Consider the following 16,659-nt stretch of genomic DNA (forward strand, 5'->3'; position numbering starts at 1 on the left):
TAGGCTATACAGTGGTTGTCTACATTTACTTTGGCGTAAAACAAGCTTATATTTTGGGTTTTGATGGGGTACGACAGTTGAACTAAGCTCATGAGGCTTTTATACGTTATATTCTTAAAAATCAATGGGTACATATCATTAATTTATGCTTCCAAAAATGGATGTAGAAATTCACGTGAGGTGAAAATATGTTATTCTCCTCACGTGAAAATGTGGTGTTAACAGGTGGACTCAATATATTACATGTGAAAGTATGGTTTCCGTGTGAAATTTAAGATCACAATGTGAAAACAGCTATTTCACATGTGAAAATACAATTTTCACATGTGAAACTGCCCATTTGTCATATATTTTTTTGTAAGGGTTGCACATGTGTATGTCAATACTGGAACTTATGTTGATCATGGATGCTGTGTGCCTGTAGATGCACCTAGAGTAGGTCATTAGTCATTCAAGCACACACCTGAGTAGTACACACTACATCTACTTTGTCATTGTACAGTCAGGAACTACACTTGACACAGATTAACAGATTAACTACACTTGCCACAGATCCTGTTGGTTCACACAGCTATCATGTGTCAGTGTCTCACGCCCTGACCATAGAGAGCCCTTGGTTCTCTATGGTGTAGTAGGTCAGAGCGTGACCAGGGGGTGTTCTAGCTCAATATTTCTATTTTGGTGTTTTGAATGGTTCCCAATTAGAGGCAGCTGGTAATCGTTGCCTCTAATTGGGGATCATATTTAGGTAGCCATTTTTCCCACCTGTGTTTGTGGGATATTGTTTTGTGTTTCTGCATGTGCACCATTACTTTCACGGTTCTTTATTGGTTTTGTTTAAAGTTTCACCGTAATAAAGATGTGGAACTTCAATCACGCTGCGCCTTGGTCTGTCTTTAATCACGAGTGTGACACAATCAAGCAATACTGTGTGTAAAATAATCATAAAACAGTTGAAGGTGAACTGCCTTTAAAACACAGTGAATAGCATATAATTGTTTTAATAAACATCATATTACAGTCCATCTTAGATTTTGTTTTTGTATTCCAGACAACATGACAACATTTTCTCTGACAAAAGCAGTCTTTATCCTTCATGACACTTGATATATGACTGTTTACAACTACCAGAATAATCTGTTACCATAGCTCTTGTTTATCAACACAATAGTTGCTAGATGACTTAACTTCAACCCACATCCCTGGAGAACTCGGGCAGTGTGGATTTTTACAATAAAGGTTTGGCACTCAGTGCTGTTGTCCTAGCTAGGAACAGGAGGAGGAGACTGGGAAAGGATCGTGTTCGACATCAATGAACCTTTTGGAGACAAACATATTGATACCATAATAGGTTATAGTTATTTTACAATAGTTATTGCTGAGTAATTGTTATTAAAGGATTACAGTAAAACCACCTTCTCACGTTTATTTAGATTCTGCTGACGTTCTTTAAGTTCTAGTAAAAAGATTTGTGTCTTATGATGGTCAATGTTGGTACTGACAAATTACTATATGGCTTTTTTTAATGTTTGTGTTGACAACTTTCCTGACATGGTTACATTGTTATTGACATTGTTTACATTTTTATCCTCTTTCTAAACAGGAAATACAATGCCGAATACAAGCCAGGGCAGTGAGGGCAGTCTTGTTCTACCGACTGTGCAATACCATAGACCTCTGAATGACAAAGTGGTGATAGTCCAAGTGTTTATTGGCATCTTCCTCTGCATCAACTCCCTCATGATAGTGACCTTCTTTAAAAAAGAGGCCTTCTTCACCAACACACGATACATATTCTTTGCTCACTCGCTGATTTGTGACAGTGTGTTTCTGGCTCTGACTGATGTATTACTGCTGATGAGCTACTCCAGGGTACCAATGCCAGGTGGGCTATGTATATTTCTGATTGTGATCACAGAAACGCTGACCATTGCCACACCGCTGACACTGACTGCCATGAGCCTGGAGCGCTATATAGCAATCTGCATGCCCCTGCACCACAGTGAACTCTCCACCCCGGTGAGGGCCATGCGCTGCATCCTACTCATCCAGGCTCTCAGCTCTGTTAAATGGATAATTGTGATCTCCATCCTCTTCTCGGCTGTACCTCTGAGCTTCTACACCTCTGTTCTAGTCTGCAGTTTCGAGCAGATGATTGTGTTCTCCTGGCAGGGCCACCTCAGCTCGGCTCTGTGTCAGTTCTACTTCCTGGTCATGTCCGTAGTCATAGCTTTCACCTATGTGAAGATCATGGTGGCTGCCCGAGCTGCCTCATCAGACAGTAGGAAGTCCACCAATAAGGGCCTGAGGACAGTTATTCTCCACGGCTTCCAGTTACTCCTTAGTTTGATTCAGTTCTGGTGTCCTATGATAGAATCGGCTATAATGAAGATCAATTTGAATGTGTTTATTGAGGTTAGGTATATTGACTATATTATTTTTATTCTTGCCCCTCGATGTCTGATTCCACTTGTGTATGGATTAAGGGATAAGGATTTTGTGGTGGTTATGAAATATTATGCCCTGTTTGGATATTCTAAAAAAGTATTTATATTTAATAAGGACAAGTCTAATGATGTAAAGGGAAAAAAAACTCCCATGCACACTTGTAAGGTAAATGCGGGCCATGTGTAATACTGAATTTGGTTTATTGAATCAATTTTCTGTCATCTGCAAATGAAAGGATGTAAATGAGAGGATCAAAAGGTATCATATATGTCAGGTGTTTATGACCCAGTTTTGTTATGGTTATCTTATGTTATTTTAGGGGTGTCAAACATTTATGGCCTGCAGATTGATTTCACACGTGTAAAATCAAAGTAACTTTGTGTTAATTTAGTTTTTTTTTTTGTTGATTTTTGGCCGTCCTGATCTCTGCAGTAACAGAAATGGTATTTGACACCTCTATTTGACGCCCCTTTGCTGAGTGACAGTTAGACATTTCTATTACACTTCAGTCATTTCTGTACTACATTTGTCAATGTTCTTTAATTCTATAAAATATAAACTGTAAAATGTCAATAAAATGAATAATGTTTCAAACCATATATGTTTTTTCTGAAGTTGATGTTAGTGGCCATTTTTTCATGATTGAGACCCAGGGAGAAGACACAGTTTGAACTTGGCTCCAGCTATCTTCATTACTGATGCATGACTACTGTCAAGAGCAGACCAAGCCCTGGTGTGCTGCTCTCAACAGAGTCATCTTGTTTGCCAAACAAAAGAAAACATAAGGTTGCACAATTAGGCTCGACTCCGTTAATAATAAACCAATCTGTTAATTACTAATCAGGGAACAGGGGACACGCTCTCTCTCTAACTGTACTCTGGAGATATCCATCTGGCAACACAGTAAACACGCCTCCCTGTTCATCAAATGCAGTCCATGCAAGTCCCCTCACAAACAACCCCAAACTATGTTTCCTTTACGGTTTCATCATTCTCTCTGAAAACAAAAACAACGCTGGTAGACGGACAGCCCTGGTCTGCATGCATTTCACCCAAGGTTGATAGAACACTGTTTAAAAATAGAACAGGGTTTTAAACATCTAGTTGATACTTTATTACAAATTCTGACATCACAGTACTGAGGACAATAAACACATTTGAATAAATATTTATTAAAATTCATAAATAATAGGCCTCCTGTTCAGTTTTAAACACCCACATCAGTAGAAATCCACTTTTCGAGATGAAAGAAGATGGCCAGAGCTTACCCATGATGTTGCACATCGATTTAAGTCATCATTTTAGTCAAAGTATGATACAGTTGAAGTCGGAAGTTTACATACACCTTAACCAAATACATTTAAACTTAGTTTTTCAGAATCACTGACATTTAATCAGAGTAAAAAATCACTGTTTTAGGTCAGTTAGGATCACCACTTTATTTTAAGATTGTGAAATGTCAGAACAATAGTAGAGAGAATGATTTATTTCAGCTTTTATTTCTTTCATCACATTCCCAATGGGTCAGACGTTTACATATACTCAATTAGTATTTGGTAGCATTGCCTTTAAATTGTTTAACTTGGGTCAAAAGTTTTGGGTAGCCTTCCCCAAGCTTCCCACAATAAGTTGGGTGAACTTTGGCCCATTCCTCCTGACAGAGCTGGTGTAACTTAGTCAGGTTTGTCGGCCTCCTTGCTCGCACATGCTTTTTCAGTTCTGCCAAAAAAAATAGATAGGATTGTGGTCAGGGCTTTGTGATGGCCATTCCAATACCTTGACTTTGTTGTCCTTAAGCCATTTTGCTACAACTTTGGAAGTTAAGGTCATTGTCCATTTGGAAGACCCATTTGTGACCAAGCTTTAACTTCCTGACAGATGTCTTGAGATGTTGCTTCAATATATCCACATAATTTTCCTCCCTCATGAAGCCATCTATTTTGTTAAGTGCACCAGTCCCTCCTGCAGCAAAGCACCCCCACAACATGATGCTGCCACCCCCGTGCTTTACGGTTGGGATGGTGTTCTTAATCTTGAAAGCCTCCCCATTTTTCCTCGAAACATAATTATGTTCATAATGGCCAAACAGTTCTATTTTTGTTTCATCAGACCAGACCTTTTTTCTCCAAAAAGTATAATCTTTGTCCCCATGTGCAGTTGCAAACCGTAGTCTGGCTTTTTTTTTATGGAGGTTTAGGAGCACTGGCTTCTTCCTTGCTGAGCGGTCTTTCAGGTTATGTTGATATAGAACTTGTTTTACTGTGGATACAGATACGTTTGTACCTGTTTCCTCCAGCACCTTCACAAGGTCCTTTGCTGTTGTTCTGGGATTGATTTGCACTTTTCGCACCAAAGTGCGTTCATCTCTAGGAGACAGAACGCATCTACTTCCTGAGCGGTATGACGGCTGTGTGGTCCAATGGGGTTCATACTTGCGTACTATTGTTTGTACATGTGAATGTGGTACCTTCAGGCTTTTGGTAATTGCTTCCAAGGATGAACCAGGTTTGTGGAGGTCTACAATTATTTTTCTGAGGTCTTGGCTGATTTATTTTGATTTTCCCATGATGTCAAGCAAAGAGGCACTGAGTTTGAAGGTACGCCTTGAAATACATTCACAGGTACACCTACAATGAACTACAATTATGTCAATTAGCCTATCAGAAGCTTCTAAAGCCATGACATAATTTTCTGGAATTTTCCAAGCTGTTTAAAGGCACAGTCAACTTAATGTATGTAAACTTCTGACCCACTGGAATTGTGATACAGTGAATTATAAGTGAAATAATCTGAAATAAAAATGACTTGTGTCATGCACAAAGATGATGTCCTAACTGACTTGACCAAACAATAGTTTCCTAACAAGAAATTTGTGGAGTGGTTGAAAAAACGGTTTTAATGACTCCAACCTAAGTGTACGTAAACTTCCGACTTCAACTGTATATTTGGCCATGAAGTGACAAATCAGAACTGCCCACATCATGCAAATCCATGTGAATGCGATATGGGGGGGGGACATACTTTATTATTATTATATATGTTTTATCTGTCAGATAAACACTCCAAACAGCCTACCCAACTGCTCGTAGGCGTCCGCAAGGTCCTAAAGTACACCGTTACAGTGATAAAACTGGGTGGGGCAATTATAACATTTCAGAATGTGGGGGACATGTCCCCCCTGTCCTTAGTAAAAGTAGTGCCCCTGATTTTGACCATTAAAACTTTTGCTTCCATCTGTTGCAAAGTTTTCCCTAAATCAATGCTTATGACAAATCAAGCTCCAGAACCAGCCAGAGATCCAGCTGGCTAATCTTTTGAATAAGGTGTAATTAAAAAACCTTTAACAACAGATAACATTCGCTAGTTAGATCATTTTTATAACCAGGCAAGTCAGTTAAGAACACATTCTTATTTACTATGATGGCCTATCCCTGCCAAACTCAGACAACACTGGGCCAATTGTGCACTGCCCAATCACAGCCAGATGCAATGCAGCCTGGATTCAAACCAGGGACTGCAAGGACACCTTTGGCAATGAGAGGCAGTGCCTTAGACCGCGGCACCACTCAGGAGCCCTAGCTAAGGTTAGTGCCCTATTTGTTGATGTTTATCACTGCCATACTGTGTTTGATCTTGTCTAGCCATCTTGTCTCAAGAGGACCACAATGGAAATAAGTCCCAGCCATTATTATGTGTTATACTCAATGGTTTTATTCATATGCATGTATGACTTTTAAGTTTTATGTGTGCTTGTTTTTTAAAATGGTCGAATTAATAAACTAAACTAAACTATCAACTCCACGTGGAAATTCCCACACCCAATTCGTGATATCTTTAAGTAGCCTTCGTCATTCTTCAGAGGTGGAACCTAAACATGTGTAGGGCCCTTTCAAAACATAGGTAACCATTTTCCAAATCCAAATGAAAATAAACAAAACTGCATGAGGATTCAGTATGTTTTATCCCTGCCCAGGAATAATTCTGTTGACTTATTCAGGAAAACTTAGAACGGGTGTTGATTGAATAGAGAGCATAGTTCCTCAGATGTGATTATCATTTTATAGTGATTAAATATGACAAAATGGCCTACATTACCTTCAGAATGTATTCCTATCTTGTTGTTACAGCCTGAATTAAACATGGATTCAATTGATTGTTTTTCTCACCCATATATACACAATAACCCATAATGACGAAGTGAAAACATGTTGTTAGAAATATTTGCAAATGTATTGAAAATGAAATACAGCAATATCTAATTTACATAAGTATTCACACCCCTGACTCAATACATGTTAGAATCACCTTTGGCAGTGATTACAGCTGTGAGTCTTCCTGAGTAAGTCTAAGAGCTTTGCACACCTGGATTGTACAATATTTGCACATTATTCTTTTCAGAATTCTTCAAGCTCTCTCAAGTTGGTTGTTGATCATTACTAGACAGCCATTTTCAAGTCTTGCCATATTTGTTCAAGACGATGTATGTCAAAACTGTAACTAGGCCCCTCTGGAACATTCAATGTCATTTTGGTAAGCAACTTCAGTGTTCACCAAGTGTACAAAATATTCCATGACATAGACTGACCATGTGAATCCAGGTGAAAGCTATGATCCCTTATTGATGTCACTTGTTAAATCCACTTCAATCAGTGTAGATGAAGAGGAGGAGACAGGTTAAAGAAGGCTTTTTAAGCCTTGAGACAATTGAGACATGACTTGTGTCTGTGTGCCATTCAGAGGGTGAATAGGCAAGACAAAAGATTTAAGTGCCAGGCACACCGGTTTGTGTCAAGTACTGAAACACTGCTGGGTTTTTCATGCTCAGCAGTTTCCTGTGCGTATCAAGAATGGTTCACCACCCAAAGGACATCCAGCCAACTTGACACAACTGTGGGAAGCATTAGAGTCAACATGGGCTAGCATCTCTGTGGAACGTTTTTGACGCCTTGTCCATGCCCCGACGAATTGAGGCTTCTAGTCTACAGTGATGAAGCACAAGAGAACACCCACGGTAATGTCCTTTTACGACTCTCTTTAAAAACACATCTGATCCTTATAGCTGACATCCCCACTTGATGTCGGGGGGCTAAATGAGGGGAGCTGTCCTGCACTGCTCACACAGACACAGGGTCATGATCAGCCCTAAAGCCCCGACCACCAAGCCCAAGGTCAAATTAATTGTTCCTCAAGCAGAGCCACTGGTCAAATCAATTACTTTATTTGAGTCTGTACAGACTAGTAGCCTAGATAAGCTACCTAATGCACAACTTCAACATTTTGTATGTTAATCAATTAAAATATATCAAAAGAGTAAAACCCTGGCTGGATGACAACCATTATGCCATTTTAAAGCGTGTCTTTTAATTCTTAGATGTTAAGTCTCCTTTATGGCCGACTTTGAGCGGTTCTGGACTGTTTCCGACTGACATTCTGGTGTACAAAGTGTTCAGTGAATTATAGTGTCAGAAAGACCCTTTTGTCAGCTCTCCACTACAACTCTCTCAGTGGAGCTGACTTAAAGTGTCATGGTTCAGATCTCACATTTGTATAGGGAATGACGTGTCATATTTTCTGGACTCTCCAGACAAATAATCGACTTGCTCTCCCTCTGAGTGATGGACACCATCCTGGGAGATGGCATATGAAAGGCAACCGTTTAGCGAATCCAACTGTTGTAGTTTCATCTCGCTGAGATATTCTCAGCCGTATTTAGAACTCTCAACAGGAAAGAAGTACTAAACAATTTCATAGAATTTAAACAAGACCAATTTCTCTTGGTCACAGAGGAATTAAATCACTTTGGGCCCAATTCTGACCTAATGTAAACACGCTTAAATGGAATGTAATTCAGTTTTTATGCACGTTTCTCTATATGTGTATTCTGACCTTGAACTTAAGCATGAGAATAGCAAGCTATTCACCTGCTATTAGTTTGGGATAGAGATTGAATAAATTAAGGTGTGGCCAAGTGTGTCTGATACGCAATATTCTGACCTTGACTTAATTCCCTAATAATTCCACCACCTTAACGCGCAAGGAAACCATGAATAAAGTGGGAAAAGCATCTACTTCATTTTTTTCGGATAGAAATAACACCATTCTCCATGCACTGTAATTTACAATTTTATAAGAGCTATTGATAATAGTTTGAGATGAGTAATCTGATTGGAAAAGGAAATTATAAGTACAAATTACACTTGTTTTAGATCTATTTTACCTTATAATTGCTGGAGACAAATGTGAAACCAGTGGCAGCAAACTGAAACATATCAACTTTCATACAGTAAAGTTTATGAAATGCAGTGCCATTAAGCAACATTTTTATTGAACAGCCCTTTAAATTGCAGGGATAGGCACTCTCAAATAAGTATAAGTTACCCCAACATTCTCTCTTTCCTATTTCTATCATGCTAAATATTAGCTGCTATCAGTATCAACCGTCACTAGGCCTAATAACCACATTTATTCAAACAGTAGGGTGTATAACACGAACGTCTAACAACCCAAAAATCGCGTGTTCAAATCTCACCATGGACAACTTTAGCTAATTTGCAACTACTTACTACTTAGCATGTTAGCTAACCCTTTAACCTAACTCCTAACCCTAACCTTAACCCTTAACCTAAATCAAATCAAATCAAATCAAATCAAATGTTATTTGTCACATACACATGGTTAGCAGATGTTAATGCGAGTGTAGCGAAATGCTTGTGCTTCTAGTTCCGACAATGCAGTAATAACCAACAAGTAATCTAGCTAACAATTCCAAAACTACTACCTTATAGACACAAGTGTAAGGGGATAAAGAATATGTACAGTACATAAAGATATATGAATGAGTGATGGTACAGAGCGGCATAGGCAAGATACAGTAGATGTTATTGAGTGCAGTATATACATATGAGATGAGTATGTAAACAAAGTGGCATAGTTAAAGTGGCTAGTGAAACATGTATTACATAAAGATGCAGTAGATGATATACACATGAGTACAGTATATACATATGAGATGAATAATGTAGGGTATGTAACATTATATTAGGTATCATTGTTTAAAGTGGCTAGTGATATATTTTACATCATTTCTCATCAATTCCCATTATTAAAGTGGCTGGAGTTGAGTCAGTGTGTTGGCAGCAGCCACTCAATGTTAGTGGTCTGATGGCCTTGAGATAGAAGCTGTTTTTCAGTCTCTCGGCCCCAGCTTTGATGCACCTGTACTGACCTCGCCTTCTGGATGATAGCGGGGTGAACAGGCAGTGGCTCGGGTGGTTGTTGTCCTTGATGATCTTTATGGCCTTCCTGTGACATCGGGTGGTGTAGGTGTCCTGGAGGGCAGGTAGTTTGCCCCCGGTGATGCGTTGTGCAGACCTCACTACCCTCTGGAGAGCCTTAGGGTTGTGGCCATACCAGGCCGTGATACAGCCGACAGGATGCTCTCGATTGTGCGTCTGTAGAAGTTTGTGAGTGCTTTAGGTGACAAGCCGAATTTCTTCAGCCTCCTGAGGTTGAAGAGGCGCTGCTGCGCCTTCTTCACGATGCTGTCTGTGTGGGTGGACTAATTCAGTTTGTCTGTGATGTGTACGCCGAGGAACTTAAAACTTACTACCCTCTCCACTACTGTTCCATCGATGTGGATAGGGGGGTGTTCCCTCTGCTGTTTCCTGAAGTCCACAATCATCTCCTTAGTTTTGTTGACGTTGAGTGTGAGGTTATTTTCCTGACACCACACTCCGAGGGCCCTCACCTCCTCCCTGTAGGCCGTCTCGTCGTTGTTGGTAATCAAGCCTACCACTGTTGTGTCGTCCGCAAACTTGATGATTGAGTTGGAGGCGTGCGTGGCCACGCAGTCGTGGGTGAACAGGGAGTACAGGAGAGGGCTCAGAACGCACCCTTGTGGGGCCCCAGTGTTGAGGATCAGCGGGGTGGAAATGTTGTTGCCTACCCTCACCACCTGGGGGCGGCCCGTCAGGAAGTCCAGTACCCAGTTGCACAGGGCGGGGTCGAGACCCAGGGTCTCGAGCTTGATGACGAGCTTGGAGGGCACTATGGTGTTAAATGCCGAGCTGTAGTCGATGAACAGCATTCTCACATAGGTATTCCTCTTGTCCAGATGGGTTAGGGCAGTGTGCAGTGTGGTTGAGATTGCATCGTCTGTGGACCTATTTGGGTGGTATGCAAATTGGAGTGGGTCTAGGGTGTCAGGTAGGGTGGAGGTGATATGGTCCTTGACTAGTCTCTAGTCAATGACGGAAGTGAGTGCTACGGGGCGGTAGTCGTTTAGCTCAGTTACCTTAGCTTTCTTGGGAACAGGAACAATGGTGGCCCTCTTGAAGCATGTGGGAACAACAGACTGGGATAGGAATTGATTGAATATGTCCGTGAACACACCAGCCAGCTGGTCTGCGCATGCTCTGAGGGCGCGGCTGGGGATGCCGTCTGGGCCTGCAGCCTTGCGAGGGTTGACACGTTTAAATGTTTTCCTCACGTCGGCTGCAGTGAAGGAGAGTCCGCATGTTTTAGTTGCGGGCCGTGTCAGTGGCACTGTATTGTCCTCAAAGCGGGCAAAAAAGTTATTTAGTCTGCCTGGGAGCAAGACATCCTGGTCTGTGACTTGGCTGGTTTTCTTTTTGTAATCCGTGATTGACTGTAGACCCTGCCACATACCTCTTGTGTCTGAGCCGTTGAATTCTACTTTGTCTCTATACTGACGCTTAGCTTGTTTGATTGCCTTGCGGAGGGAATAGTTACACTGTTTGTATTCGGTCATGTTTCCGGTCAACTTGCCCTGATTAAAAGCAGTGGTTCGGGCTTTCAGTTTCACGTGAATGCTGCCATCAATCCACGGTTTCTGGTTTGGGAATGTTTTAATCGTTGCTATGGGAACAACATCTTCAACGCACATTCTAATGAACTCGCTCACCGAATCAGCGTATTCGTCAATGTTGTTGTCTGACGCAATACGAAACATATCCCAGTCCACGTGATGGAAGCAGTCTTGGAGTGTGGAATCAGATTGGTCGGACCAGCGTTGAACAGAACTCAGCGCGGGAGCTTCTTGTTTTAGTTTCTGTCTGTAGGCAGGGATCAACAAAATGGAGTCGTGGTCAGCTAACGTAGCATGTCAACGTAATATATCGTGCTAAATGGGTCAAATGCGATCATAGGATACTATACGTCCTGTAATTATTATTAAATTGCATGACCGCTATTACATTTAGTACGACATGTAAATTAACATATTATACTAAACGGAGTGGTACAGAATTTTGTAAGATATAATACATTTTTCTCTGGAACCAGGTTGGTGTTTACATTTGACCATAGAGTAATCTAGAGGGCACTCCTAACATGAATGCCCTCTCTCCGGCAGCACAATGTTTGAAGTTCACATTTTGCCTTGAATCTAAACATTTGTCTTCTGACATGGGGGCCCAGGCTTGAACTCAATGGGATTTACAAACTTTTCACATGGCACATGGAGATTTTTTTATTTATTTTATTTCACCTTTATTTAACCTGGTAGGCAAGTTGAGAACAAGTTCTCATTTACAATTGCGACCTGGCCAAGATAAAGCAAAGCAGTTCGACACATACAACGACACAGAGTTACACATGGAGTAAAACAAACATACAGTCAATAATACAGTATAAACAAGTCTATATACGATGTGAGCAAATGAGGTGAGATAAGGGAGGTAAAGGCAATAAAAAAGGCCATGGTGGCAAAGTAAATACAATATAGCAAGTAAAACACTGGAATGGTAGATTTGCAGTGGAAGAAAGTGCAAAGTAGAAATACAAATAATGGGGTGCAAAGGAGCAAAATAAATAAATAAATAAAATAAATACAGTAGGGAAATGGTAGTTGTTTGGGCTAAATTATAGGTGGGCTATGTACAGGTGCAGTAATCTGTGAGCTGCTCTGACAGTTGGTGCTTAAAGCAAGTGAGGGAGATAAGTGTTTCCAGTTTCAGAGATTTTTGTAGTTCGTTCCAGTCATTGGCAGCAGAGAACTGGAAGGAGAGGCGGCCAAAGAAATAATTGGTTTTGGGGGTGACCAGAGAGATATACCTGCTGGAGCGCGTGCTACAGGTGGGTGATGCTATGGTGACCAGCGAGCTGAGATAAGGGGGGACTTTACCTAGCAGGGTCTTGTAGATGACATGGAGCCAGTGGGTTTGGCAACGAGTATGAAGCGAGGGCCAGCCAACGAGAGCGTACAGGTCGCAATGGTGGGTAGTATATAGGGGCTTTGGTGACAAAACGGATTGCACTGTGATAGACTGCATCCAATTTGTTGTGTAGGTTATTGGAGGCTATTTTGTAAATGACATTGCCGAAGTCGAGGATTGGTAGGATGGTCAGTTTTACAAGGGTATGTTTGGCAGCATGAGTGAAGGATGCTTTGTTGCAAAATAGGAAGCCAATTCTAGATTTAACTTTGGATTGGAGATGTTTGATGTGGGTCTGGAAGGAGAGTTTACAGTCTAACCAGACACCTAGGTATTTGTAGTTGTCCACGTATTCTAAGTCAGAGCCGTCCAGAGTAGTGATGTTGGACAGGCGGGCAGGTGCAGGCAGCGATCGGTTGAAGAGCATGCATTTAGTTTTACTTTACGTATTTAAGAGCAATTGGAGGCCACGGAAGGAGAGTTGTACGGCATTGAAGCTTGCCTGGAGGGTTGTTAACACAGTGTCCAAAGAAGGGCCAGAAATATACAGAATGGTGTCGTCTGCGTAGAGGTGGATCAGAGACTCACCAGCAGCAAGCGCGACATCATTGATGTATACAGAGAAGAGAGTCGGTCCAAGAATTGAACCCTGTGGCACCCCCATAGAGACTGCCAGAGGTCCGGACAGCAGACCCTCCGATTTGACACACTGAACTCTATCAGAGAAGTAGTTGGTGAACCAGGCGAGGCAATCATTTGAGAAACCAAGGCTGTCGAGTCTGCCGATGAGGATGTGGTGATTGACAGAGTCGAAAGCCTTGGCCAGATCAATGAATATGGCTGCACAGTAATGTTTCTTATCGATGGCGGTTAAGATATAATTTAGGACCTTGAGCGTGGCTGAGGTGCACCCATGACCAGCTCTGAAACCAGATTGCATAGCAGAGAAGGTATGGTGAGATTCGAAATGGTCGGTAATCTGTTTGTTGACTTGGCTTTCAAAGACCTTAGAAAGGCAGGGTAGGATAGATATAGGTCTGTAGCAGTTTGGGTCAAGAGTGTCCCCCCCTTTGAAGAGGGGGATGACCGCAGCTGCTTTCCAATCTTTGGGAATCTCAGACGACACGAAAGAGAGGTTGAACAGGCTAGTAATAGGTGTGGCAACAATTTCGGCAGATAATTTTTAGAAAGAAAGGGTCCAGATGTGGTTGAGTGGGTCACATGTCAAAGAAGATTGCCATTTTACTGCCCTACAAGTCAGGGGTTCAATTCCTGTCCCACTTTCACTCCTTCACTGTATCCTTCAGTTTCTCTATCTGTCTGAACAAAGCATTGAAAAAATAAAGGTGGAATTCCACACAGGAAAAGGTAGAATTCCTATTCAGACTTGATACAAGTTGACTTAACACGGACTTAAATGTCAAATCAAACACAATTTTATTTGTCACATGTACCGAATACAACAGTTGTAGACCTTACAGTGAAATGCTTACTTACAAGCCCTTAACAAACAACACAGTTTTAAGAATATAAGAGTTAAGACAATATTCACCAAAAACATTTAGGTTAAAAAAGTAACACAATAAAATAACAATAACAAGGCCATATACAGGGTTTACCGGTACCGAGTCAATGTGTGGGGTTACAGGTTAGTCGAGGTAATTGAGGTCATATGTACATGTAGGTAGGGGTAAAATGACTATGCATAGTTAATAAACAGGGAGTAGCAGCAGTGTTAAAAAATAGCAGGGTGGGGGGGGATAATTCAAATAGTCTGTGCAGCCTATTGATTACTTTTTCAATAGTCTTATGGCTTGGGGGTAGAAGCTGTTAAGGAGCCTTTTGGACCTAGACTTTGTGCTCCGGTACCACTTGCCGTGCTGTAGCAGAGAAAACAGTCTATGTCTTGGGTGGCTGGAGTCTTTGACAATTTTTTGGGCCTTCCTCTGACACAGTCTAGTATAGAGGTCCTAGATGGCAGGAAGCTTGACCCCAGTGATGTACTGGGCCATACGCACAACCCTCTGTAGCGCCTTACGGTTGGTTGTCAAGCAGTTGCGATTTCAGGCAGTGATGCAACCGCTCTCAATGGTGCAGCTGTAGAACTTTTTGAGTATCTGATGGCCCATGCCAAATCTTTTCAGTCTCCTGAGAGGGGAATAGGTGTTGTCATGCCCTCTTCACAACTATCTTGGTGTGTTTGGACCATGATAGTTTGTTAGTGATGTGGACAGCAAGGAACTTGAAGCTTTCAACCTTCTCCACTACAGCCCTGTCGATGTGAATGGGGATGTGTTCAGCCCTCCTTTTCCTGTAGTCCACAATCAGCTACTTTGTCTTGCTCACGTTGAGAAAGAGGTTGTTGTCCTGGCACCACACTGCCAGATCTCTCCATATAGGCTTTCTCATCATTGTTGGTGATGTTTTATTTTTTTACATTTGTCCTTTTGTGACTAGGAGGCAGTATTTTCATTTTTGGAAAAATAACGTTCCCGTAGAAAACTGGATATTTTGTCAGGACAAAATGCTAGAATATGCATATAATTGACAGCTTAGGATAGAAAACACTGTAAAGTTTCAAAAACTGTAAAAATATTGTCTGTGAGTATAACAGAACTGATGTTGCAGGCGAAAGCCTGAGAAAAATCCAATCCGGAAGTGCCTCATGTTTTGAAAGCGCTGCGTTCCAATGCGTCCCTATTGAGCAGTGAATGGGCAGATTAGATTACAGATTACTTTTTCTCCGTATTCCCAAAGGTGTCTACAGCATTGTGACGTAGGTTTACGCATTTATGTTGAAGAATACCTGTAAGCGGCTACATTGCGCAAGTGGTCACCTGATGCTCCCAGAGTGATTCTCGTGTAAAATACAGAGGTAGCCATTATTCCAATCAGTCCTACTGAAAAACGAATTGTCCCTGTGGATATATTATCGAATAGATATTTGAAAAACACCTTGAGGATTGATTATAAACAACGTTTCGATATTATGGAGCTAATTTGGAATATTTTTCGGAGTTTTCCTGACTGCAATTTCCGGGCGATTTCTCAGCCAAAGGTGAAGAACAAACGGAGCTATTTCGCCTACAAAAATAATATTTTTGGAAAAAAGGAACATTGGCTATCTAACTGGGAGTCTCGTGAGTGAAAACATCCGAAGCTCATCAAAGGTAAATGATTTAATTTGATTGCTTTTCTGATTTCCGTGACCAAGTTACCTGCTGCTAGCTGGACAAAATGCTATGCTAGGCTATTGATAAACTTACACAAATGCTTGTCTAGCTTTGGCTGTAAAAGCATATTTTGAAAATCTGAGATGACAGGGTGATTAACAAAAGGCTAAGCTGTGTCTCAATATATTTCACTTGTGATTTTCATGAATAGGAATATTTTCTAGGAATATTTATGTCCGTTGCGTTATGCTAATTAGTGTCAGTTGATGATTACGCTCCCTCGTGCGGGATGGGGAGTCACTAGAGGTTTTAAGATGTATTGAATCTTTATTTAACTAGTCAAGTCATTTAAGAACAAATTCTTATTTACAATGACAGCCTACCCTGGCCTCTCCTAACACAGATGAGGCTGGGCCAATTGAGTGCCGCCCTGTGGTACTCCCGATCACGGCCGGATGTAATACAGCCCAGGTTCGAACCAGGGTCTGTAGTGATGCCTCTAGCACTAAGATGCAGTGCCTTAGACAGCTGCACCACTCGGGAGTGATCAGGCCTACCACTGTTGTGTCGTCAGCTAACTTAATGATGGTGTTGGAGTTGTGCTTGGCCACGCAGTCGTGGGTGAAAAGGGAGTACAGGAGGGGACTAAGTACACACCCCTGATGGGCCCTAGTGTTAAGGATCAGCGTGGCAGATGTGTTGTTGCCTACCCTTACCATTTGGGGGTGGCCTATCAGGAAGTCCAGGATCCAGTTGTAGAGGGAGGTGTTTAGCCACAGGGTCCTTAGCTTAGTGACAAGCTTTGTGGGCACTATGTTGTTGAACGCTGAGTTGTAGTCAATGAACAGCATTCTCGCATAGGT

At 41.5% G+C, this 16,659-nt stretch overlaps 1 pseudogene; it reads left to right on the forward strand.

The window, feature by feature from the left end:
• The first annotated feature begins 1,599 nt into the window (after positions 1-1,599).
• Positions 1,600-3,007, forward strand: LOC110507123 (odorant receptor 131-2 pseudogene; annotated as a pseudogene).
• Positions 3,008-16,659: the final 13,652 nt, after the last annotated feature.

This window comes from Oncorhynchus mykiss, chromosome 27 (genome assembly GCF_057628025.1).
Source record: "Oncorhynchus mykiss isolate SJ-2025 chromosome 27, ASM5762802v1, whole genome shotgun sequence".
Taxonomy (NCBI): domain Eukaryota; kingdom Metazoa; phylum Chordata; class Actinopteri; order Salmoniformes; family Salmonidae; genus Oncorhynchus; species Oncorhynchus mykiss.